This window comes from Apteryx rowi, unplaced genomic scaffold, assembly GCF_003343035.1.
Source record: "Apteryx rowi isolate R43461 unplaced genomic scaffold, aptRow1 scaffold_310, whole genome shotgun sequence".
NCBI lineage: Eukaryota > Metazoa > Chordata > Aves > Apterygiformes > Apterygidae > Apteryx > Apteryx rowi.
The window spans coordinates 629234-654259 of NW_020449531.1; the positions used below are offsets into that span (position 1 = coordinate 629234).

Genomic DNA, 25026 nt, shown 5'->3' on the forward strand with positions numbered 1-25026 from the left:
CTGGGGCAGAGGCTGCCTGGGCTCCCCCGGCGCAAACCCAGCTCCTGTGGCAGGGGCGGCAGCGAGGGGGATGCTCAGCGGAGAACCGCCGCGTTTGCTGCCCTCCTCCTCCTCCCGCCGGCTCCAGGTGGGGGCACCCAGCCGGCCCCACCCCTCCCGCTCGCCGGGAGGCGCCAGGGCCGCGGGCCGCCTGCTGCGCCTGCGCGCGCTGCGGAGAGCCGCCGCGCCCCGCGGAAAGCGGGGGAAGGGCGAGGAGGATGCGCGCGCATGCGCGGGCGGCGGGGGGGCGGGGGGCTTCCCGCAACGTAACGGTCCCAGCGCGGTAACCGTCGTGCTGAGGGGGTTCGCAGCCGCCCGCAAGGCCGTGGCGGAGAGGCTCCAGGCTGGCCTGTTACCGTCTCCCCGGTGGCAGTCCCACCTTCCCACCCCCCTTTCAGAGAGGGCTTACCAGTGCCTGGCGGCCGGTGCCTCCCCTCCACACCCGGGCCGGTGCTCGCCGCGGGCAGCCGTGGGGCGCTGGACTGCCGGCCCTGGGCCACGAGTTCGTGGCCGTGGCAGCCTGGGCGCAGGCTCTGCCCCTGCGGTGCTGGCATGGCCCCGGGGGGCAAAGGAGACAGTTTGCCTGGTTGTGCTGCCCTGAAAGGCTGGTCTGGTTTGAGGCAAGCTCCCATAAGAGCAGGAAGGAGAGATTTACTCCTGATACCTCCTCTGCAGCTTCTGAGCCCCTTGGTCTCAGTAAGTGGTGGTGCTGCTCTCTGGTCCTCACTCTCATATCCTGCCTGGGCACCTCAGAGGGTCTGTGGGCCTAATGCTCAAGTCCATGTGAGGAAGGCACTGAAATACTTCTTAATTGCATTATTTTTAAAGAAAAGAGCTTTTTAAAAGGCAGGTGTGGAATCTGAATACCTTTTTCAGTCTGCAGACTCCACAGAGGAAGTTCAAGCTCCCCCACATCAGGTTATAACTTTCAAGCTGCTACCAGGCACCATAGACAGGAAACAGTGACCTAGAGGTGAAACGTTGTGTATTTGATTACCAATCCGCTCCATCCTCCAGCCCTTCATATTTATGGGGCTTTGGTGTATGAGACTATATAACAGACATTAGAGTTTTCAGCAGACACTTTAGTACCCAACAGGCCTCTGGATGGCCTTCCTTTCTCTCCTCTATCTCCTCTCTCTGCTCCCTCCACCCTGAAAAAAGAAGAGATGCTAGAGCTAGATAAATTTAGTTCAGGTTGGCCTTATTCCAGAAGCTCAACAATGCCAGTTTTATCTGAATGTTTCTAATTAGTTTTGCAGACTTAATCTCTGTTCTCTCCCTACAATATAAATATATAATGATATATTATGACTTTTCTCTAATGAAAACAAGGAGGGGCGAACATGGAATTAAAATGGCCAGATCACCTGAGCGCTATTGTATAACATAACATGGTGGTTAAGTAGGAAATGGTTATACAGTTTTCTGGATGAAGATAACCATTTTTTGTTTTTGTTTTTTTTTTTAAAGAAATGTGGGATCTCACCCAAACTGGAATCCTGAGCTATTTCCAGGAGATACCTTATGTAGATTTCAGTATTCATTTTGGTACTTAGCTGTGTTGTCTGTTTTAAATTGCTTTTAGTTATGTGTATTTGCTAGGTGCACAGAGCCTTTGTGCTAGGCAAATGCTAGAGAAATTATTTTTAAAATTACAAGTCTATTAAACCAAACATTTCTCTGTAGTAAGTTCTTGTCCAGCATAACTAAGCTATCCAAACAGTAGTACATACAGAATGCACAGTATTTTAATAGACATAAGCAGAATGTAAAGTGTTGGCTTTACAAATTTAGCTGAAAACAGTATCATTTTACAGAGTTTTATAACTATTACAGAAAAAGTAAACAAGTTGTCCCATCAGCTTTGGAAACCATACTGTTCAGTGTAAAGCCTGCATATGCAAATGATTCTTTGCTCTTGCTAGTTATATTATAAAGTTCTCCAACTGTGCAGTTCCTCATTTGCTTGTAATTTGCTGGGTGTGGAGACCTCACAAGGGCCAAAGATTTTTGCTGGAATATTCTTGAGGTAAACCATTCGTCATGTTCTTAAAATTCCATTTTCTAGATTTTGTTTGTTGATAGTCTTGTTCTTCAAACACAGACCATTATTCATATTTATATTATCTTCACAGGTATTCATGAAAAATGAAATGTTCCATATAAATCGCTCATTTTCAACATTAGCTTTATACAAGCAGTTTTGTTTCAGAAAAGTATTATTCTAGAGAATGATTGTGTGATAAGCTTTGAGCAGATTACTGTAACTCCATATATTATTATTTTGACTCTATATATTATTTTGGAAAGCTGTAGCATAGTTTGGGTATAGCACAACTTACAATTGTGATGCTATAGTCATTTAATTTTCATGAGAATTATTTACATTGTTCTTGACTGTTTCTTTTAATTGTTGGGTTTGGGAAATTTGGTAAGAAAACACAATGTTGTCATCCAACACTGAATTTTGAAGGAAGATTTTACTTTGTAGAATATATTCTGTAAGCCATTTTTGCTAATAGAAAATGCCTGTGTTATTGAAAAGATGTAGCATAATATGCATTGCCTTGGAAGCTAGAGCTGAATTCTAATTTTAGCTTTGCTACTGTCTTTTTGGATTTTCTTAAGCAAGAATCATATATTTAAGACATAACTGATTTTAAAAATGGCTGATAGAATCCTGATTTTGCATTAAAGTTAGTAAACGTGTTGCCATGAATAGATGATTGCAGAAGACTAAGCCATAGTTTCCATATATTCAGATCCACTTACATTATTTAAGTTGTGAGTATACAGCCCTGTAAAAATCAAGGACATCCAGTAACTGGCAAGTGAACACCAGTTGTCATATTTTTGTGAACACAGGCTTTAGCCATACCATTTCTGTATCTCAATCTATAAAAAACAGGCAATATTATATATGTACCTTACACCGAACATACACAATGGTAACTAATTATGTATTGTTAAAAATATTAAACAGTTGACCTTTCAGGACTTGCTGGCTTCCTCATAACAAACATAACTAACTATTCATGTTACAGAAGTGAAGGTCTAAGATGCTTAATTCTGAAAAGCTGTTACTATCCATACATTATTGCAAACAGTATCAGTGCAGTACTATATACCTTCAAGTAGACAAGATACTGTACCTACTAGAGGTAGATTCAATCTTGAAGCTATTGACAAATTTGGGCTGTTAGTTTCATGCCTCTCTGCCCATTTCCCTTTTTGTCAGTTTTCAGAGCAGATCTGACTCATGGCGTATTCTTACAGCATCTGGTACCAGTTGGGTCACCTGCAGTATTCTAGCCAGGGCATTTCAGTAAGGTGTAGTGAGTGTCTCTTTATGAAGGGAAAGACCTTTGACCTAGTTTAAAATTACTTAAAAACAGGCCCCAACATGGGTGTTTTTCTCTTTCCTTTCCTTCTCTTGTCTGTGCTCTGTCTGAATAAATGCCCCGGGTTCCTATCTTGTCTCTGCCCTACAAAAGCATTAATAATCCTGTTCCTTGTGTCACTACATAGATGTTGATATACTTGCAACAAATACAGATAATAGCACATCAGACATTTTGTTCTAAAATAATGATAATTCTTGAGAGTAAAATGCAGTCATAATAGGAGCTTTGTTAGTTGTGACTTTCAGAATTAAATTGAACAAAGATCATGGAGAACAATCCTTCATCAGCCAGGAGGTGGACTGAATGATCTCTAAAAGGTTTTTTTCATCTCTTCTTCCTATTATTCACTCCCAAGAAAAACAACTTCTTTCAAAACCCACTGATCTGTCAAGCAATTCAGGCAACACTCTACTATAACGCTCTCTGAAGAAAAAAGGTAACATTGCAGTTCTGGAACTGATGGAATTAACATGACGTAAATTCAGTTTCACAAATCCTCCTTAATATGATGCAGATCCTGAGCAATTCACAGTGTTTCTAATGCTATTTCTTCCACTTCGGGTTTCTGATTACTTTTGATTTCTGATGCTGCACAATGTTGCAAAATAAGAAGAGAGAATAATCTATTATTGCTAGTACCTGACTCAGAGGAAGAGTACCAGAGTGTTTCAAAGTGTTACAACAAAGGAATATTGCTAGTCAAGCCAAATAAAAACTAATGGAATAGCCAAAGCAAAATGCTCTTGCTTATGTCTCATGAGGCTATCAGACAGCATGCTTAAAACCAACGTATCATTTGTGCTATAGCAAATTCTTTCTTCATTTGCTGTAGTAATGTGCTCACAGGAGCAAATGTACCATATTTACAATTTAAGAGGGATTACATATATGGGCAATATCTGCAACAATGAAATGCTGGACTTCATTCTAGTTGAAACTGGTATTAGCAAACACCCATCATGGCTGATTGCTCAATTTAAATCTCTTCATTGATTGTCATTAAATTAATAGAGCTTGCAGAGATTTTGTACCAATAATACATAACAAGAATTTAAAATAGTATATTCTACATTCTTCTGTTTAGTTTGTTCATCAGACTTCATAGTTGAAATTCTCTCTGATAGAGCTTGGTGGATAGAGGGTTACTGTTTCAAAATTGTTAATGGAGACGCAAACCTTATTTTCCAAAAATAACAACACTCATTCATACAGTGCTCTTATGAAGTAGACCTGTAGTGTTATTTTCCTTCTGATAGTAGAAAAAGAGGAATTAAGTAACTTGTTGAAGGCTGTGATGACTCAGTGTTAGGATGGCGAATGGAATTAAATTTTCTAGATCCATGGTCTCTTCCTTCAACATGTGGTTGAAGGCTTTTGGCTACTGTGATTGTTCTGAGAGAAAATTCAAAGGAAACAAGCTGAGAGGCATATTAACAGCATACATTTTTCATGGGTATTTTTATCCCACTGCAGCAGCTACCAACCAGCACTGAAGAAAGTATTAGTATAATGCAGCAATTCTTGCATTCTTCTGTTTTGGGCAATTTTTCTACTTTTTTCTATTTATTTTACTCTAAAATTTTAATCATTCTTTCAGCTTTCAGATTTTTTCCATTTGTTTCATGTTCTCTTTTTGTCACCATTCTTCATGTTCCATTCTTGTTTTATTTCATTTTTTCCTATTACACCAACATGTATTGAAAACAATTTGAGACAGGCTGTTTGTGAAATACTCATGTCATTAATATAAGATAATAGCAGCTGAAGGCCTCAAAAGTGATGCTCCTAGGCAGGGAAATTGGATTTGGTGGACTTTGAGAATAATGAAGAGGACTAAGTGATGGAGAAAGATAAATACACAGAGTATAATTTTCTAAATTAATTTTGATTAATCTGCTTGCAACTTCATTGGAAAATCAGCATTAAAATATCTGTAGACAATGGAGCAAAGGTCATTACAATGGAGGATTATATGAAAGTACCATAAAAGAATACTGTTAGGCTTTATAGTAAATACGTATGTTAGTCATAAATAAACAAGATACCACCTGTCTGTTTTATTTAACAAGCAGAACTATGCTATCACCATCAGTTTTACTAAAATCAGCAAATCAGAAATTAGCTCAAAGTACAACAATATCTGACATTTCAAGATGCTAGCTAGATGAGAACTATGAGTCATTTTACATACATAAGGTAAATATAACTTGGTTATTATAAATTCTAACCCAATGTTAAAACTCCAGATTAAATTATTCCAAAGACCTAGTTTATCTGGTGCAGCTCTGCAGGTCCACATATAAAAATCTCATCTCAAAGTTAACAGTGAAGTGAGTCAAGAATGACAGCTATTGATGCTGAGAAAAGAGATTTTTATTCCTGCTTCTTACAAAATATTATGAACCCAAAATGATATGGTGTAACATGCAAAGATATTTTTTGAGAACATTTTCCTCAAAGGATAGATACAAAGGTCAAGAGTGAAGCTGGCTGGATAGGAAATGTCAGGCTAGAGCAGACCAATTATCAGCTACGTCATCTAGAGGAAGACACTGAGCTTTACTAGAAGGTTTACTGTAGAAGTTAAAAACTATTATTTGAGACTGACAGAATTAAAGTATAGGAGGGAATCTCTTCATAACTGAAGCATGAAGAACAGCAGGCATTTTTTTGTAAAATAATTCAACAGAAGATGCTGTCCTAAACTAAAAAAAAAGCTTACACCTTCCACTGTCACTTTCTGCAGAGAAAGATATGTGAAGAAATTGTCCATTTGAAGGCCAAATTAAAAGTAATACAAGTAGTAGCAGGCATCATATAATGCTACTGACCATTGATCAAAAAATGCAGATAAATTTCTATGATTACAAGGTTGGTACTTCTGAACAAATGAATAGTAACTAGAATTCAAATTCCACCAAAATGGGACATTACTTTAACAAATCCATTAACAATACCTTACTTTAAACAAATGGTGTTTTTCAATAAAACAGTAGTAGAAGTATTGTAATATATCAAAATATAACACCCAATCTTATTTATTAATATATTCTGTTTTGGCATCTCTTTTGGACCAATCTGACTAATATGCAGCCATTAGAGAATTGTGATGTTGGAAAGGACATCAAGAGATCATCTGTCTGTCATAACAAATTGCAGACTGCAGATACACACCCTCATCCAGGAATGTTTACATCATTAACCTTTTTGTACTGCATTCTTAATAAATTTAGTTGAGGTACAAACCAAAACATACTCCAAATCCTACCTGTGACACAAAATGCATGATGAACCAGGACATTAGCCTTACCTGTACTGACAGTGCAGCTAAGTGAAAGAAAACACAGGAGGGACTAAGCCACCTTTCCTCATTTCAGGCTCTCTAGGAGAAAAATTTCCCCTTACAGTTTTTTTTAAGTTATGCTGACTGAAGTAATCCCTTCAAGGCTGTTTTCCAATCTGTATCAAACCCTTTTCCTGCCTTAAACACCATCTAATCATTTAACATACAGCTGACTACCTCACTCGAGGAACCCCTTGAGAAAAGTCTGACTTAAAGTGTATCTTTCTATATCTATATGTAGTTCAGTGCATGTTGTATCCCAGCAAGTTTGACTTAGGTACGTTATGCATGTTACAACATTGTATACACACAGCATCCTACACACCAGGGATGTATTTGATCTATATGTTTGATTTTAGGATTTCTAGAGATCATCCTAGGTGTCCTTTCAGGAATTAGCTTGCTTTTTTGGTTTTGATTTTTGAAAAACCTGTCTTTCCCTTTATGGTCCCAAAAGGGGAAATAAATGACTTTCAGAGAAAAATGCTTTTGTAGCTGAGCATGGTCCCAAATATTTCTGGAGGTACTAAGGGACCATAGATGCCCCTACTCTGTCCTCCTGGAACAGTTGTCAGCCAAGAGTGATATGCTCTGATTCAAGAAAGGCTTGGTAGAGGATGAAGACAGTGTTTTGAACACCAGTGTGGGAAGTATAGCAAGGTCTGCAACACCAAAGTAGTGAAGCTAACGTTTATGCTCGTAGACAGAATGAGATCTTTCCCAATAATACTGTTACCCAAAGAGTATTACTGCTCACTTATTTTAGTAACAACTAACTTCCCTTACTAAAGTTCATGAAATCCTTCTCTAACTGCATAGGTCCCAGGAGAAAACTTAGGTACATACCTAGCATCTGAAAACCAGTACTGGAGTGTCCATTTGACTGACTTGAGACAAGCTGATGCTGTCAAGATTATTTCTGAATGTCAGTTAGGTGAAAGCTGTGGATACGACTGTGGACTTCTGCACCCTACAAAACATTTGTAGGGCTAAGGACATGGACCCACAATACTGAAGCTAAACTGGTTTATGCTGTCAGAAAATATACCTGTTAACATTAGTGCAGGTTTATAAATAGTGGATTGGAGATACATGTGTAAGAAAAAGCAGGTCACTTGGAAAAAATATTAAATATTTCAGGAGTGCTAGTGCATGTCATGAGGTGATTAGCTTCCTGTTACCAGTTCAAAGTGCACTTCTTGAAATGTAAGCTAAATGGCTGCAGAAAAAATACAACCTAAAACAAGGAATTTGAAGTTAATGTGCAACAGAGAAAGCAATAAATAAAACTGCAACCAGATTCAGTAGTAATTCTGTTTGCTGGCTGGTGTGCCTCTTGTCTATCTTTCCTGATACTTCATTCAGCATGTTTTGTATTGGTTCAAGCAGAGGGTCAAGTATATTGGCCTCTTTCCATGCCAATTCTGAAAGTGTCCGTTTCCCAAGATTTCCAAATCCCATGCAGTATGTAAGTATGCAGCAAGGAACTGGAGAGGTGTGCACTTGTACAGCACTTGCATGACCACCTATAGATCTGTAACTTGTTGAGATCTACTGTGGAGATACTCCATGACTATACTGGACTGTTCACTTATTTAGCCTTCTGGATGGGTTAGTGGCCTGTTCTTATCTGGAAGTGTCTGTCAAAGCAATGAAAAAAAAGAGTGTATTTATCTAGTTTGATATAAAACTGAAAGAAAGCCCACTACTTTATTATCTTCATCAACATAAAGTCATAGCCTGTGACTTACTGGTTTACCTTTGTTTCCCATTTGTGAGAAATCTAGGAAGTGGATAGCCTCAGCATGATAAGAATGTTAAAATCCTTTCTAAAATTACATTTATTATATCATTATCGTGTGTGTCATAAGTTGAGAATAAGGTTGATTCTTAACACTCCTCTGTTATTGTCATCAGTGCTATCTGTTTTTCAAGTTTGCCACCAAAATTTTAAATGTACTGAATGTTTCAGAATGTAAGGCAGAAATGGCATTTCAGGCCAGTGATGGGGTTTTCATCACTGTATGCAAATGAGATTTTTAGAAGCCCAGTGGAAGAACAGCATATCCATAAATGGAGAGTCTAGTAAGTTGGAAAAGTGAATCTGTGGAGTTTTTCCTACCAACTGGACTGACAGAGAAAATTCTTGTTGCCTGAAAAATATACAGGTATCACCTGCCAGGGCTGGAAAGTATCAGGAACAATCCTGATAAAATGTTGAAGTGAGCAGTGGGTGATTGGCAGCAATGCAGTATCATTCACCATCAAAGCACCTGAAGCATTCTCAAATGGACAAGACTGCAAGAACTAAAGTTGGAGAAATACCACTGATGGCTTCTAATTCATACAGATGTAGCAAGTGGTCAGCAACCTTGCAGAAATTTCATGTCTTTTAATGCGTTTTCTTGACAGATTGAGCAGAGAGCACGCTGATGCATGGAGACTGTTGCATATTAAACAGGCCACAGCGCTGTAATCCATGATTTGTGCTTTTAGGGTAAAAATACAAATGAACAGGAGTACATTAAAAAAGCCCAATTACCCAAGGAGTAAAAAAAAATAAGTAAACATTCTTAAAATATATCATGGTCAAAACTGCTAAAGTAATGCCATGAAACCAACTGTGCTTATGAATTTACATTTCTGTGTGTGGCATTTTTTATCATGTATTGCTAAAAAGAGGGCTGCAGAAGAGCTGGAAAGTGATTTCTGGAAATTAATGATCTGTTGTCTGCTCAGAACAGAAACTAAACATATTAGTGAATAAGGCAGGCAGCCTCCCCAAACCGTTTAATAATGAAAAAATTCCTTATAGAAAGAACAGAGAAGGACTGTGAAATAAACATCATGCACTTTATTTTTATGTTCTGCCTTTTCAGACTACTTTTGGTTTCAACCTCATGTAGGTGCTTGGTAAACCAGACTTGGCTGGGACAAGTTTGGGCTAAGCAGGACATTAGCTGGAACATCTTACTTAGCAGGTTGTTCCTGGTTAACCATGGGTTGATCTGGGTTTCCCACAGTCTGCTCCCAGGATCCCTTTTCAAGAGCATCTTCTGTCTCCAAGATCCTCAGCAGGAAAATGGAGTCTAAGGAACCCTGACTTAATGTTGGAAATTCAGTTCTCTGAAAGAAATATAATACTCCTGGGAGCTGCATATTGGGAAGTCATCCGTGGCTCAACAAAGCAATCTAGAAGGAGAATGATGGGTTAAACATTGAGTGCAATGATAGAGAGTGCTATAAAGCTTGTAGGGAAAAAGAGTAAGAGAAGTCAGAAGAGAGTGCATAGACCTGGAAGATAAAGAGTACAGAGAATACCTCTGAAAGACTCTGTACTGCGTATGTATATAATATTGGTGAATAAAGATGATTCAAAACTGGGCCTATACTATGTGCATACCCATGCTCATCAGCTGAGCTGTTGAATTTCTCTCAGGTCCATGTCTAAAGATTAAAATATAAATGATACAGATAAGAGGCCGGATACATAACTGAACACAGGGAAACTTTAGTTAAGCTCTGTGGCTTTGCAGATCTGAGCTCAGTATTACCTGTTCTGATGACTGCACAGTCAGAGGAAAAAAAAAAAAAAAAAAACTAGTTTAGAGGAAAATGTTAAAACAAGATGTTGGATAATACGGAAATAATATACTTACAAAAGCTGAGTGCAGACAAGAAGCCTCACTTTAAAAATGTGCTAAACAGAGTAAAATAAAACCCAGTCTCCTCCCTCAGCTTTAAATTGGGCAGTTTAACATGTTCTAGAATATCTTATCTAAACTAGATTTAACAAAATTCTCAGTTAACTAATATTAGATAATATAAGATAATGATGCTGTGTTTCTCCTAACTTTGACAAGGCAAAGGCTTTTTTCATTCACTTGAACTACACTCCAGAAATTTGTCAGACCTTCAGAATTCAAATCAGCTGCTAAATTCCTGACATATTCTCAAATACAGTTTGTAATTTTTTTCCAGTAAAATTGCACGTTTATTCAGACACATTCACACAACAATTAACTTCTAGCATTAAGTATATCAAGTAGAATGATACTTTGACCCATGCTGGATTACCTTCCTGATCCAGAAACTGATGATGATTGCCACCAAAGAAATCAGTGCAAAGAAGGACTTAAGAGGAGTCCAATTTTCCAAACTTCTGTCTATATGTATAATAGGTCAGTAGAAATTCCAAACGCATTGTCTTGAGGTCTCAGTCCCCCTCTTCCCTCTAATAAACACCTTGTAATTTTTTAGTTCTTGTTTATTATTCCTAAATGCTTTGACCCAAATGACCAAATTTGCCCTCAGCATAAGAGGCTGTAAGTCCACTTCTTTCACTGAAGTTTATATTACCTATAATAAAGTTGCATTTCATTGGAATATTTCACACAGGGAAAGCATAGAGGTTATCCAAACCCTGAAGTTCAGTGAATCTTGAAGTTCAGTCATCATACTTTAGTCACGTGCAGCATTTTTACGTGGTAAATAATACAGTAAGAGTTCAAGAAAGTCAGGAAGACAAGAGGAGGATGAAGAGCAGACTGTCACTGAAATTAGAATGATTTATTTAATAACACTGTGAAATAGCACACTTTAGCTTCACCAGCTCATCAGTGTCAACTCCCCTAATCTGTACATGGCACTGACAGCTTCTTAACATAACAATGAAATCCATGGGCCAAATTCGCCTCCTGTGTAACTCTGTTGAAGTCAATGAAGGTATGTCAGAATTAATTTAGTCCTACAATTACTCTCCATTATCTGGAATAATGGCGGTGCTGAAATACCTGACTAATGGAAAAACCCAGACAATACAGGTATTATGGAGCATGGTTGAAAGCATTGCAGTGACTTGGCAGGGAACTAACCACGTTTCTGCTTAGCCAGCACAGGCCTAGAGCTGGACATGAAATGACTTCTGCAGAACAGCTCTGGCATCTTTGTACTCCAGGTGCTCCAACATGGTCTGGGTCAAACAAATGTTGCAGAGCTAGTGAGTCCTCCTAGAACACAGAGAAGCATAGTGCAAAGAAAACCAAATACAAGAATCGGGTTCGGTGCAGCTGGATTTATTAGCTCCATTTCAGTGTCAGCCAGATAAGTCCATGCAGAATCAGTGCACCTCAGTTTTCCCGAAGTTGGAGGACAGCGCTGAGACAATGAAGCTAGACCTGCACAGAGCTGACTTTGGTCCAGAGGGTTTTTTAGCTTAAGCTCTATACCAAAATAGGCTACATCTGGCACATACTGTCCACAGATAATTGGGAGTTAACTGGATGAGATTCAAACTAAATCATGTGTAATAGACAGATTTCTTTTCCTAGGAATTTTCATGAAAACAGCCAAATTCAAATAGCAAAGCCAAAATACAATGCAAATTTAAATTGTAGATCCCTAATGTACAATGTATACATATTGTATGTGATTTGTATTTTAAAGGCCACAGAGGTAGTAATTTCATATGTAACAATACTGGAATGTACCCCCAAGCACAAATTCAAATGAGACCCACCCAATACAAGTCAATGGGAGTGCTGTGTTTTCCCAGCCCTGTTTCCTTTGTCCGACATCCAGAAAGTTTATCCAAAGCCAGGTCACTTTCTGCTTAATCCCCTTTACCCCAATACTCTGTAACTATTCCTGTCATCTCACCTGTTTACAGTCAAACAATATTGTTTTATTGATGAATGCATCCTGTTTATGTAGAAAACATTTTTATGTATGTCTTCAATAGCACTTATGAATGCTGTCTGTCTGGTAAATGTTTTCCCTTTTGGGGAGAAAGGGTTTAGACACAGAAGCAGCTAAAAGCAGTGGTTAGCACACTGGGAGATTACAGCTTTTTGTAGGTATCCAGCAGTTTAGGAACAGCTGCTGTATTCTATTTTATCAAACCAGAGGATTACTGGGGGCTAATGGCAAGGGTGGTGTCATCTTTTTTCCGTTCACATCTGGTTTAATCTCTGCCACTAACTCTATTACTTTTGACAGGTTACTTGCTTCTTGCTGTTATTTTCATCTATCTGCAAAATGAGGATGATGATGATAATGTAATAGGTGTTTTGAAGATTAACTCAATAGTACTTAAGGCCCTTTCAGATACTCAGATGAAAACATGGGTGTATAGAAAATCAAAGTATAATTATTATGAAAATGCACATTATTGTTTAGAGTAAAAGGGAATCGAAGACAGGATGATGAGATAATCAGACCACTGGAACTGAAGGATTTTGAGACATGATATTAAATAAGTAAAAATCAGAACATTTAATTGAGCTTACAGAGGATTTTCCTAGCAAGCAATGTTCATTTCCTTCATAATTTTTTTCATACTGGTGTCTGAGACAAGATATAAAATGTTGTAATATGACTGGAAAAAGGAAGTTGTAATAGACTATTTTTAAGGGCCCAACTTTGTAACCATAACCATAAACAATCCCAGTGAATTTATCAACAACAACAATATTAACAAAGTAAGTCCAGACTTAGACCTCTATTGTTTTAATATTATTGATTATATCATTAGATAAAGGTCTATTGGAGACAATATTAGTTTATTATAATTGCAAGGCTTTTTTAAGAATTATGTAACCCCAGATTTACTATATTTTTATTTATTAGATCCAAGGTCTAAACTAATCCATGTTGCCATCAAGTCCCTTGGCTGCTCCTAAGCCAATGTTCCTTCTGTAACTAATGGCCTTTTTCAGAGAATATTTAGTACTTCATGAGATGGAGTATCTACAACTCAATCCAGGAAAGGCTAAAGGGATGACATTTATAAAGCTCAGGTTGCCACAAATCAGATTTAACTACAACTGTACTACGAATGATGTAAAGTCAGACATAAATGAGATATAACACTAAGAGAGTGGAAGTTATATTATCCTGCGTTTCATTTGTTGAACTTTCTTTAATTTATCTGCTTGTTTGGATTACACAGTATCATGAACGTTCCAGCAGCAACTCTAGTTGTGATTTCTATTTATAGCATACTCTCCCTTCATTGGATGCCCCTCCACATTATTTTCAATGAGGCAATAATTAGACCCTTAAAGCAGAATTAAGATCTCTTTAATAACTGAATTTAAATACAAAATTTACCCAGTATTCTTGAGAAGATGATCGTTTTTATAATTCTTTGGGACTGTGAAAGCAGATAGCTTTCTAAATGTTTCTCTTTTAAATATTTCCCTGTTTTTCTTTTATTTTTTTGTATTTTGGGGCTAAACAGCCACCATCTCCACAAATTTGAGATTTCACACATACACACATTTAGCCATAAGGCAATTCTGAACTTTCAAAATTAAGCATACAGTTATTCCCTGTAGGATAGAGGATTTCTTTTGCATTCTAAATAAATTCTGTCACGATTAGCCAGGGGAACTGCTTAGCTCTATTTGATGCTTAACTAGAGTCAGACTGAAATTTTAAAGAAAAAAAGCCCAAGAAATATTCAAGAACCTTAATCCAGAGTATATTTGCCAGTGCAGCCCTACATGCAGGTTTCAGTATTGTAGCTGATGCTATTAGAAATATCTGGAGTCACACAGGTTTCCTAAGCATTACAGACCAATATTTCTTCATCAGCATTTGTTATCTGACATTAACTCAAACAGTTAAGAAAACTATGCAGTCATTTTCACTGTGAAATGCATGCAATCTACATTAACTGTTCGCTAATCATCAAAACCCAATCCTACAACCTATACACATGCTGTGGTCAAAGCTACAGCTCACGGTTGCTCAAGATGGGAGGGTGCGATATGTCAGCCATGGGTAGTGGGAAAGACGTGGCAGAGGTTGAGAAAGGAAACCGATGAGCGTATGTGGCTTTGCATGACATAGCTGCATATTTCTTTGTTTTGACTGTTTGGGTTGTTTTTTCAGTACGGAAACTTTACTTCAAAATTACCTTTTTAGTGTGTGAGAATCAGACAGATAGCAATTTTGAGAATGTCTTGAGGGAGCAAGGTGATTTGAGTGATGAGACTCATATGCCTTGTAATTACAGTAATTATGAGGCCATACCTCTGCAGGTAAGAACTCATAAGCAAAAACATCAGCATGACGGTTTAAGAAGCTCTGTAATTCATTCCAGGGCATGTGGTTACAGTGCAGTGCTTAACATAAACTTCATGACTGTATGGGCACCTGGTCTTACCTCTGGAGCATATTTCCATCTCATAAACACATGCCCCTTTGTGCTTTTTTATTTGTACATAGTCTTTTTAAGACAGGTTTATAGAATCTATAGCAGCTGGTTATAGATAGTCAAATCCTACTGCATGGTTTAGGCATTATTTTCCCTGAAGCTTTATAAAGAAATAGCCTGAAACACTGGAATGTTATGACTCAGACAGATTTTATTCAGGGAAATGCATGTTGGAAGAAGGATATACTCTATCAAGGGAACTTTTCTGTCCTTTGACCTGGTGCACACATGTGCTGTACTCAAGCCCTGACCTGCTGGCTAGTGGGATGGATGAGCAAGGAAAGTTAGGTAGTATGAGCAAATGCCTCCTTCCTAGTCATTTGGTGCTGTCTTTCCCAATTTATTTACTCAGTACATCAGTGCCAGCTGTGTCTTCTATGACAGGGAATTGTACTGTCACAAACCTTTGGAATGGTATTGGGAAAAGATGATTAGAAAGAAGAAAGCTTCTCATTAAGTAGACATGCCAAGACACAGAATATAAAAAAGCACAGGGTCATTAGATGGGATATTATTAATATTCTTCAAAGTTTATATCCATGAGCTATAACAATAAATGCCAGTCATAAAATGATGGTATCACATGGAAACTGCAGATGATCCTTCTGATTGCAGCAGTATATAGTATTTCTTGAAGGTGTGTGCAGGACAAGTTCCTACAAATCTGAGCTTGTTCAGTGTTTATTTAGTTACATTTTGTTCTGCTGAGTTTTATCCTCTCTGGGGAATACCTGCATTGTTCATCATTTACATTTATGATGCTAACAAACATTTTATCATACAGTGATTTTTCACCTATTTCATTGTTACTATTTTGTCTGGAAGTCAGAGCCTTCTGATCATACAAAGTTATTACTCCATACTAAAATCACTTTTAATCTCAATCAGCCTCAGTTACACCTGAAATTTCATATTTAAAAAGTTAGCATTAAGGAGTCAGAAACAATTATTTGGAATCCAATTAAAATATACATTTTTTTTGAAATACATTGGGCATAAGCTGAAACAAGAGAGGTTCTGAATGGATATCAGGAAAAACTTTTTCATCATGAGAACAGTCAAGGTTTTGCATTCTCCAGCCTTGGAGGTTTTCAAGACCTGACTGGGAAAGCTCTGTGCAGCCGGGTCTGATCTCATAGCTGGTCCTGCTTTGAGCAGGCGGTTGGACTAAAGACCTTCTAGGTCCCTTCCAATCCAAATTATCCTATGAGCCTGTTACTTATTTTGGTTATTGGAAATGGCTGTCAACAGTGTGTATGTCAGTTCTGAGAGCATGCATGTATTACAGTTCTGACTGAACTACCAGAACAGTTGGACATCTTAAGGCTTTTGTCACAAACAGAACTAAAGTTTTCTGTGCAGTTATATGTTAGGCAGTTAAAACGTACTTCCTCAAAAAAGCCCCAATTTTCAATCATATATGAAATCAATGCATGTCTTACCAAAACCAGCCATCTAACCACAAAACCAGCCTCATAATCTTTACATTATCTATATCTTCTTATTTGTGATGATCTTGCATTAAGATATGCTCCTTATAAAGTCACAAAAGCTATTCTCCAAATAAGGTAAGGATTTTTTTTTAATATAATCATGTTTTTAAGCATTTTCTCCCCTTGTCTTTTAGCTTCTGTAAAATCAAACAATTCTCCCTAAAATTTGGTATCCTTTATCATGTCCAGAGATGCTTTTAAAACAGATCTAGGTAAAATATATAAAGTAAGATTCTGAATTACACTGTTTTGCAAACATACTTAAAATTCCTTTTTTTTTTTTGGGGGGGGGGGTGCTCAACATTTCTCTGGAATCTTTGCTTCAATTTTTGTTGTGCTGGCCTCATTACGGAGAAGTGCCCTTTAGTATTTTAAGAAGATTGCTGAGGGAAAACTATATATACAGATTTATTTCTTAGTATACTTCTATGTTTATTATTTCTTCAATTTTATAAAAGGGAGATTTATCCAGGACTTTAAGTGACCCTCCCACAAGCAAAGTGGGCCTCTAAAGAGCAACATTTAAATTAGCAATATTATCAGCATTTATACATATTGTACACAAAAGACCTATGTTAAAAGAGTATCATTACATTTGCAAAGTCAAGTATCGGAAGTTATAAAACACAGAATTAAGCTTAATTTGTCTCCCCTATGCATAGGCATTCTGATATAGCAATTAGTGACTGAACTGTACAGTATTTGTTCACCTTTTTAGTGCACAGAATAGATGATGGGCCCTTAATGAGCAGCTATACATTTTTCATGTTTTCCCTCATTCAATAATATGCTTTTGCAGGCCTTATTTACTGTACTGTATTTAAACCCAGTTTGGAAGACAGAATTATTAATTAGTTTTTGGAGCCACTCATAAGAAAAGCATGGAGCTTCATCAGAGGAGTCTTCTCAGTACCCTGTGAGATGGGGTAGTATTCCTTATGACAGTATGCTGTTTTATAGAAGAGAACTGAGGTGCCCAAAGGGAAATCAGAAGTATTTGTTAATTTGGGATGCCTAGGACTTCATTTCTGTCAGAGAACTGCAACCATGAGCCCTCAGAACTTCCACAAATTAGATCCCAGAGTCTCAAGTCAGGAACCTAGAAGAAGAGAAGGACACATTTAATGACCACCTGTGAAAAAAATGGTTAAAGGACTTGCTTTGTATTACATGTGAATTCTGTGGCAGGGACAGAATCCAATTTTCCAGAGTAGCATTCAGCTGTTTTAATCATGAAAACATCCTTTCTGTGTTAGCAGTTTCCTGACTGACCAACCAAATACTTTCTAACTTCTGGACCAAATGACTTAGAGGTCCTACAAAAAATATCCCCCTTTCAACCCCCAATTCATCTATAAGCAGATCCACACAGCACTTAGGTGGGGAGAGTGCCTATGAAAAACACTCCATGGTGATGTAACTTCTATATATATAAGACAGTGTATATGTGCCTAAGTTGGATGTGGACACCTGGACCAGAAAATTTCATCCAGAAGAATGGGAAAATTACTACCAACTGAATATACTCGCTTTAACAGGAAATGTTAGTCTCAGTAACAGGAAGGTACTATCAAGCCCACTTACACTAAACTTTTAATAACATAAATATTGATGAAATAAATGGCCAAGTACTCACTTCAGGATTACCAGAATATATGAACCAAATCTATGGGAATGGTCCTGGATTTGGGGGAAATACTGCAGGGACAGAATATATCAGAATACAAAGCTCAAGGAGCAGAGACTTGAAGGCATAGACCAGGGATAGGATAGCAGGGGCACACAGCTGAGTTGGTTCTCACAGATTATGAATTCTGTAATCACAGAAAGGCATGGACTTGAAACCTTCTCCAAGGAAACAAGGACAAAGACTTCAGGTAAAAATTAGAGATAACCATCCTTTGACTCTGAATTGCAGCATCTCCTTGACAGTTCAAGTGCCAGAGCTTTGTGATAAGACGAGGAGAAGGGCCGTGGTAGGACCTGGGCTGGTGGGTAACCTGAACCCCTGATTTGGAGGGAGCAATCCAGCTGTCCCCTCAGAGAACATCTCCATGCCATCCGAGGATTCAGTGGCACATTCAGCCCAGCTGAGCTCCAGCCCAGGAACTCTTTGGAAGCTATTTTGTCATTTCTGACCTCTCTGTATCACCCACAGTGTGTCTCTGCTTGGCCGTCTGAGGAATGTGTCCTGTAGCTTACACTTGCATGAAGACTTCAGTAGGTGAAAATCTGGAATTGCTGTTCTGGTGCTTGCTCTATTATCACTCTTCCACAAACCCGTAACAGAAGTCAGAGCTAGCAGAGCGTGGGTGACTTCTGGGATCCTTGGGAATCCCTCTTTTGTTGCTGTCCTCCTGAATGTGCAAGAAACAGCTTCCTAGTATCCCATCAAGAGGATTTTTCCTTCTAGGAAAATCTGCAGCAGTTCTAACTACTCCCCTTTTAAAAAATCTTAAAGGAACTGATTTACTTGTTTTTCTCTCTTTCTTAAAAACAGTAAATAGCCCCAACATTCTCTTTCTCCAAATTCCTCACATGCTCTGTCTTAAAAAATAGCAGTGTTAGCTTTGCTTTGGTTTTGCTTCTTTCTCCTCAACTTTCAGAAATGAGTCTGTGATTATTGCACCCCGCTCAGCTAATTTTTTTTCCAGGGAAGAAATACAGCTTTCACTGTATAACTGAGTAATCTGCTTTCTTGCACACTGGCTATGTAATCTTTCATCCTCATATTATTCCCACACAGTTTACACCATGTATGCAAGATCTATGCAAGTATTTTTAGAATACTTGCATAGATCTATGCAAGTCTGATGATGCTATAGCCATTTATACTCTCCAGCCAAAAATGCTAATATCTAGAAATGCCAGTACAACAATAACAGTAACCATTTTCCCCCCAAAAGAAAAAAATTAAGCCCACACAAAACAAAGCAATCCACACAAATTACAGTGATAACACAGAATAGTTAAAAATACAAACATGATAGTCTACATATTTACATAGTTACATAATCATATAATCAACACGTTTCCTAGTACCAAGCAGATCAATCAATGCAGTTCTGTTCATGAAGAAAATTTCTTTACTGCACTAATCCCAGCAGGAGTGCATCTACAAGTTAAGCTGATGTACCTTAATATACCTTGGAGTGGTGTTTCTTTTTACATCTTTGCTATGTCTAACATATGGTATACAAAATAAACAGACTACCACAGAACTACCACAGAACAAAACAGTAGGTTAAAGTTAAGGGTTAGTGTGATGGCAGCCAATGATGAATGTTTGCAAGGCTAAGGGGAACTGGTTAGATCTCATGAGACTTTTGTAAGCAATATCTGGACATCATAAATTGTGGATACATTTTTGTAACTAAACCACAATACTAAATTTGCTTGTTAGCTGAGTTCCATACCTGTATTTAATCAAACTCAGCTATTTGATGACAGATTCGATCTTTATCATTATCAGGCAAAAACACTTTTAATTTTGGGACGCATTTATTATCCAATCTGAGAGCATCACAGTACTCCTTCAAAAAACATACAGGCAAAAAGTTGAGACCATTGTGCAAGTGGCATGCTGTCCATCCCTGGTGTATTACAGTGTAACTCCAGCTACAGTTTGTGGGAGTCRCATTAGCACACACAGGTAAATGAAAACAGTCATTTTGCCCTACTCTAAAATAACCTTTTCCAACCTGCTCTAGGGAGAGCCATGTTCACTCCTCCTTAAATAAAGAATGGTTCCTATTATGTTACTTTCCTATGCATTAGCATAGGGTGGTATTACCACACAGTGACTAACGCTCTTGGTTATACAGTCCATTTTCGTATTGTATTATGCTGATTCCTTCCTCCTGTGACAGGCAGCTCTGCACCACCTGGAATCATCCAGGAGGTGATCCAGAGCAGACCTTTAACTAGCTCGTTCACCTTCCCTTGATCAGCTATGTGTAGACTGTGACCCTTTTTTCTGCAGGAAAGAAACTCTCTTTCTCAGCATCAATTTAACAGTTCTCAGGCACAGAGTATATGTGAGTACCAAAGGTGTACAAAGGCTCTGAAATCACAGGGCACTTGTATCAAGATTTGGCCTTTAATGACTGATGAGAGGAAACAAGCATTTTTGAAATGTTACCCTAACTCAACAGTAGTCAATCAAGGAGTCAGAATAAAATTTTCTGACATATGTTACCTATTCAAATGTTCCAAATAATCAGAAAACTTACTTGACAGGACCTGCAGCTTGGTAGTATTTGCCTCCTTCTCGTCTTTTGTTAATTTAGCTTACTGTAAACAAAAACTAAGCTTAAGACTACTATTAACTTGTGGAGGTAAAAGAAATGGAAGCAGAGGAAGTGCATAAAGCAAGAACAGGACAAGCTGGGTCTTGGTGAGTTCTCTGCATAGCTTTATGAGGTACTGAGCAAAAAGGCTTATCCTACAGAAGGACTTTCAGATAGAGGATTGTGCTGGCACTATCAGCAGCCTTTATACTGCAATTTACACTGTAATTTAGACCTGTATCATTAGTGGTATATAAATATAAAATTCAGTTTTTACTGAGTTCATTTGCAGACCATATTCACGTTTTAGAGAGCCACTGAAATGTTAAATCCACACTTCAGATGTTTATTCTTTTTTCTTGTGTATATCCATTAAGCAAGCCACATGCTAAATGGGCATCTGGTGCATTATTTACATAATTTCCTAATACGCAGTGAGCCAAAACATTTTATAAGTTCTGCTATAAGAAGGAAACATTTAAAATTTTGTCCACAGGGTAACTTTTAAATGCTCTGACATGATTCATGACTAGGAGACTGGTAGCCACTAAACCAATGAATAAACTGCTGCCCTAACTTAAGATACTTCCAAAGGTAATAACTGTAAGTTATCAAATTTTCTTCAGCATTTCATCCTTCTAGGCTAAGAGATTTCTTTAACAATTAGACAACATAATTTTTTTCAAGAAAAAATATACTTTGAATATTTATTATAATTTAATCCATTGTTAACTATGTATCCAGATCTCAAAAATCTACTCATCTTTACCTTCTTTGTCAAATGTAAGCATTGGACACATTTTAGCCAAACATAAAAATATCACACCCTCTACATATCATACTTTCATTAGCACTACTGCTAAACATGTAAAAACATGATACACATTATAAAACAGCATCAGATTCCAACTTCAGGCAAGGTATTCTCGGGTTAAAACTGGCATCAACACTAACATAAAATTATTCTTAAACAAAACATCACGGAGATGGTTATCAACTGCAGTGAAGAAGAAAAACAAAAAGCAAGAAAATTTTAAAAAAACACGAATTTCATCTCCGTGTATCATGGAACAGTTTGTTTTTCTCAATTGTTTACTCTTCTCCTCTTTTATTATTTGTTTATTTGTATGTATAATATTTTTAGAAAACTGATCCTATACCAGTGAGAGCTCTGGGAGTTTTGTCCCTGACTCTGGTGGAAGCAGTAATAGTGCCCTGCAAAGATGCATTATGTTTTTAGATTTTGACTATGACTACTCTCTAGCGATATTGTATTACCTTTTTTATTAATGGAAAACATTGCACTTTGATTAAAAACCTACACAAGATGTATTTACAGTTACAAGACAGTTAAAACAAAAGCAATTTTGTGTAAAATATGAAACAGATCATAGCTCAAATTAGATTCAGAATGATCCTCAAACTAATTTGAGAAGTTTTGGATACTACCCAGTTACCACAAGGTAATATGCAAGGAAGATAAGTTTTATCTGCTATTTTGAAGTGTTTTTTAAAACTAGACTATTATTTACAATGGAATGCATTCTGAGGCTTTTACATAGTTTGTATTGAGTTAGGACTTTAGGATTTGGCCTTCACTGAATATGCAGCATGTGCATTATAACTTAAATAGATATAACCATTTTGTTCCAGATACTTTCATTTTATCTGTGTATAAAATCTGTACACCAACTATCTGTGGACTATGACTGTACTGCGCTCTGTTTATCTTAGCTGCATCTAATGCCCCATCACATTTCTTCTGTACAAAACAATGCTGCACCATGTTTGTGTCTTCAGTCTCATGCAATAATATGTTCTCTGTACCTGCCTTACTATTAAATATGCATAAAACCAACCCTGGAGGACTTGGTTAAATATTCACTATATTAGAGTGTTTGTTATAAGAGGAATTAAAAAGTTAATGCATGAGAATAAAGAACAGTGAATGAATATTAATATATATTGTATTCCAGAGATTATTTCAACATTTAAACAGTAGTTTTAAAAGAAATACTAAATAAATGGAAAGATGTGTACTTACAGGCTAACTATTGAGAAAAACAAGAAAAACATGATGACTGTAGTCTGGTCAACCTTGTGTGAATTTACTGTTAATTGGAGCTGATGACCAGTTTAAAAGTTCTTGCTGTTAAGACTGTTATAAATGGAGATATTTTAAAAACACAGTTTGTTCGAGTGAGTTTAGACTGTAATTTACAAACTAAGTGTACAGAAGACAAACTATCCAACTGAGGTTACCTTTTATTCTCTATACTGTTATCTTTCCTGTTTACCTTATGTTGGACTAAATTTACAAAAATTTGTCATGGGATCTGTGTGACTAATGACAAGAAAATTAGAATGCTTGCTAGTTCAGAGCGTCCTGTGCGCAAGCACTACTGATGCCTACTTGTGTGCGTGAAGAGCAAACTCTGCACTCCTGTTTATGTGCCCTGCAAACAAAATGGTGGTGAGTAGGTGGAGTTAGAGCTCAGGCATTCATTTGTCGTTTTCAAAGAAATTTGTGTAGGCAGCCTCCAATATGCCTCAGCAAATTTAGACGAATGAATGGGTCATCTTAGTAATTGCTAACATTATATACTGTAAGTGCATACATGAAACCATGAAATTGTTTAGTCATTCATTTGCAGTTACAAAAATGTTTCTATAGATACAGATTAGAGAAGGAACCCCTGCAAAAGTCTCTGAAAGAAGTTTCTCACAATGACGAATGTGTATCTTGGGACCTCATTCAGAAAGAGCTTTGATAAACAGTTTGATTGAATAATTTGTGCCTCTCCAAGAAGATTTAAAAAGTCAAACGCACAAAAAGTCATTATTTATCTGTACTGTTAAAGCATTATATTATCCACAGATTTTTTAATGGCAGACCTACTGCAGTCAATTGAGACAACAGACTTAAGAGAGCCCAGGGCCCAATCCATCAAGGTGCCAACCACCTCATGTGCAAAGAGCACCACTGGTTCCAACAGAAGTCAAAGGGACTGAAAATATTATCTGTCTTCCAGAGTGCCTGAAAAACTTACAAGGTTATGTATTTAAATAAATAAGTAGTCCTATTAAAATAATATAATTTTACACATCTGAAGGACTACAGTGAATAGTCCCTTAGTTAACAGTTCATGGGAATAATGTGCTTCCAGTATAGGAAGGTACATATTAGGATCCTAAAACCAGATGAATTTCCTATCAGTTCTGAGAACCATGGTTTGTATCCATATGTCATTTTAAAATAAGCTTTAAAATGAATATTTAAATGAAAATAAAAACCTTTTGAAGAAAAATCATGTAATCACAACATGTAATTATTGTGACTTTGAGATAAAAAGTTCCAAGAAAGTATTTAATTATCATCCTCACCACCCAGTCCTACATGTATTTTATACTTGGATGTCCTCTCAGGAAAACCCTGCTTGGGAAGATACGCTAGTTTAGCCCTACACTGACTGAGGCTTCTGATGATGGCATTTTCAAATTAACTTATTATTTAACTTGCAAGTACTTGAATCCAAATGAGTACAGCACTCAGTGTTCACATATGCTAATACCTTCCATTTAAGGTCTGGGCAATTAATGTTGGAGAAAAATGCAAGTAACAAGATAAAATTATCACAAAAAGTATCAAATTTTGCATATTCAAATGTGTACAGCCATATAATAATTCATTATTTTCCTGAGTCAGTCAGCAATTTTTGAAGCTTTTAAAAATTAGGTAGTGTTCTGATCACTGCTATAGTTCATTATAGTTATAAATTAGGACTGGTGAAAATGTCTTGGCTGTATACCTGAAAACTTGCCCTGAAAGACCATTGCTTCTGTCTCATCTGTGTCCCACAACTGGCATGGTCAGAAGCGTGTGCCAGGTAAATTATTGTAGGAACTCTCACTCCATTCTCCTAAACATAATTGTATTAACTAAAAAGACAAAAAAAGGAAAGAAAGAGAAATAGGTCAGCGTGATCATCTAAGCTTGTAATAGGGGGTATTTTCCAGAAACTTCACAAGGGGACAGTGAGATTTTTCTTAAAGAGCAGTGGCAGCATCTCTGATTTCTTTTTAGGCAGCTTCCAGACATTCAAAATTATCTCAGTGATCTTTCATTTGTATAATCATAATTTTTATTTAAACAAAGCAAGAACATTCATTCATCAGTTCTAATCAAATTAGGCTCAGAGGCACTTAAAATGTATCTCTTTGATCACCCCCAAAA

The 25026-nt window shown here is 37.3% G+C and overlaps 1 protein-coding gene across 1 annotated transcript in view; it reads right to left on the reverse strand.

Annotated features, from left to right (window-relative positions):
- The window catches only part of ATG10 (autophagy related 10), an 85894-nt gene extending 85398 nt beyond the window's left edge, over nt 1-496 (reverse strand). The window contains exon 1 of the mRNA XM_026070486.1: nt 449-496. The gene's annotated coding sequence lies outside the window, so the exon portion shown is untranslated. The remainder of the gene's footprint in view (nt 1-448) is intronic.
- Nucleotides 497-25026: the final 24530 nt, after the last annotated feature.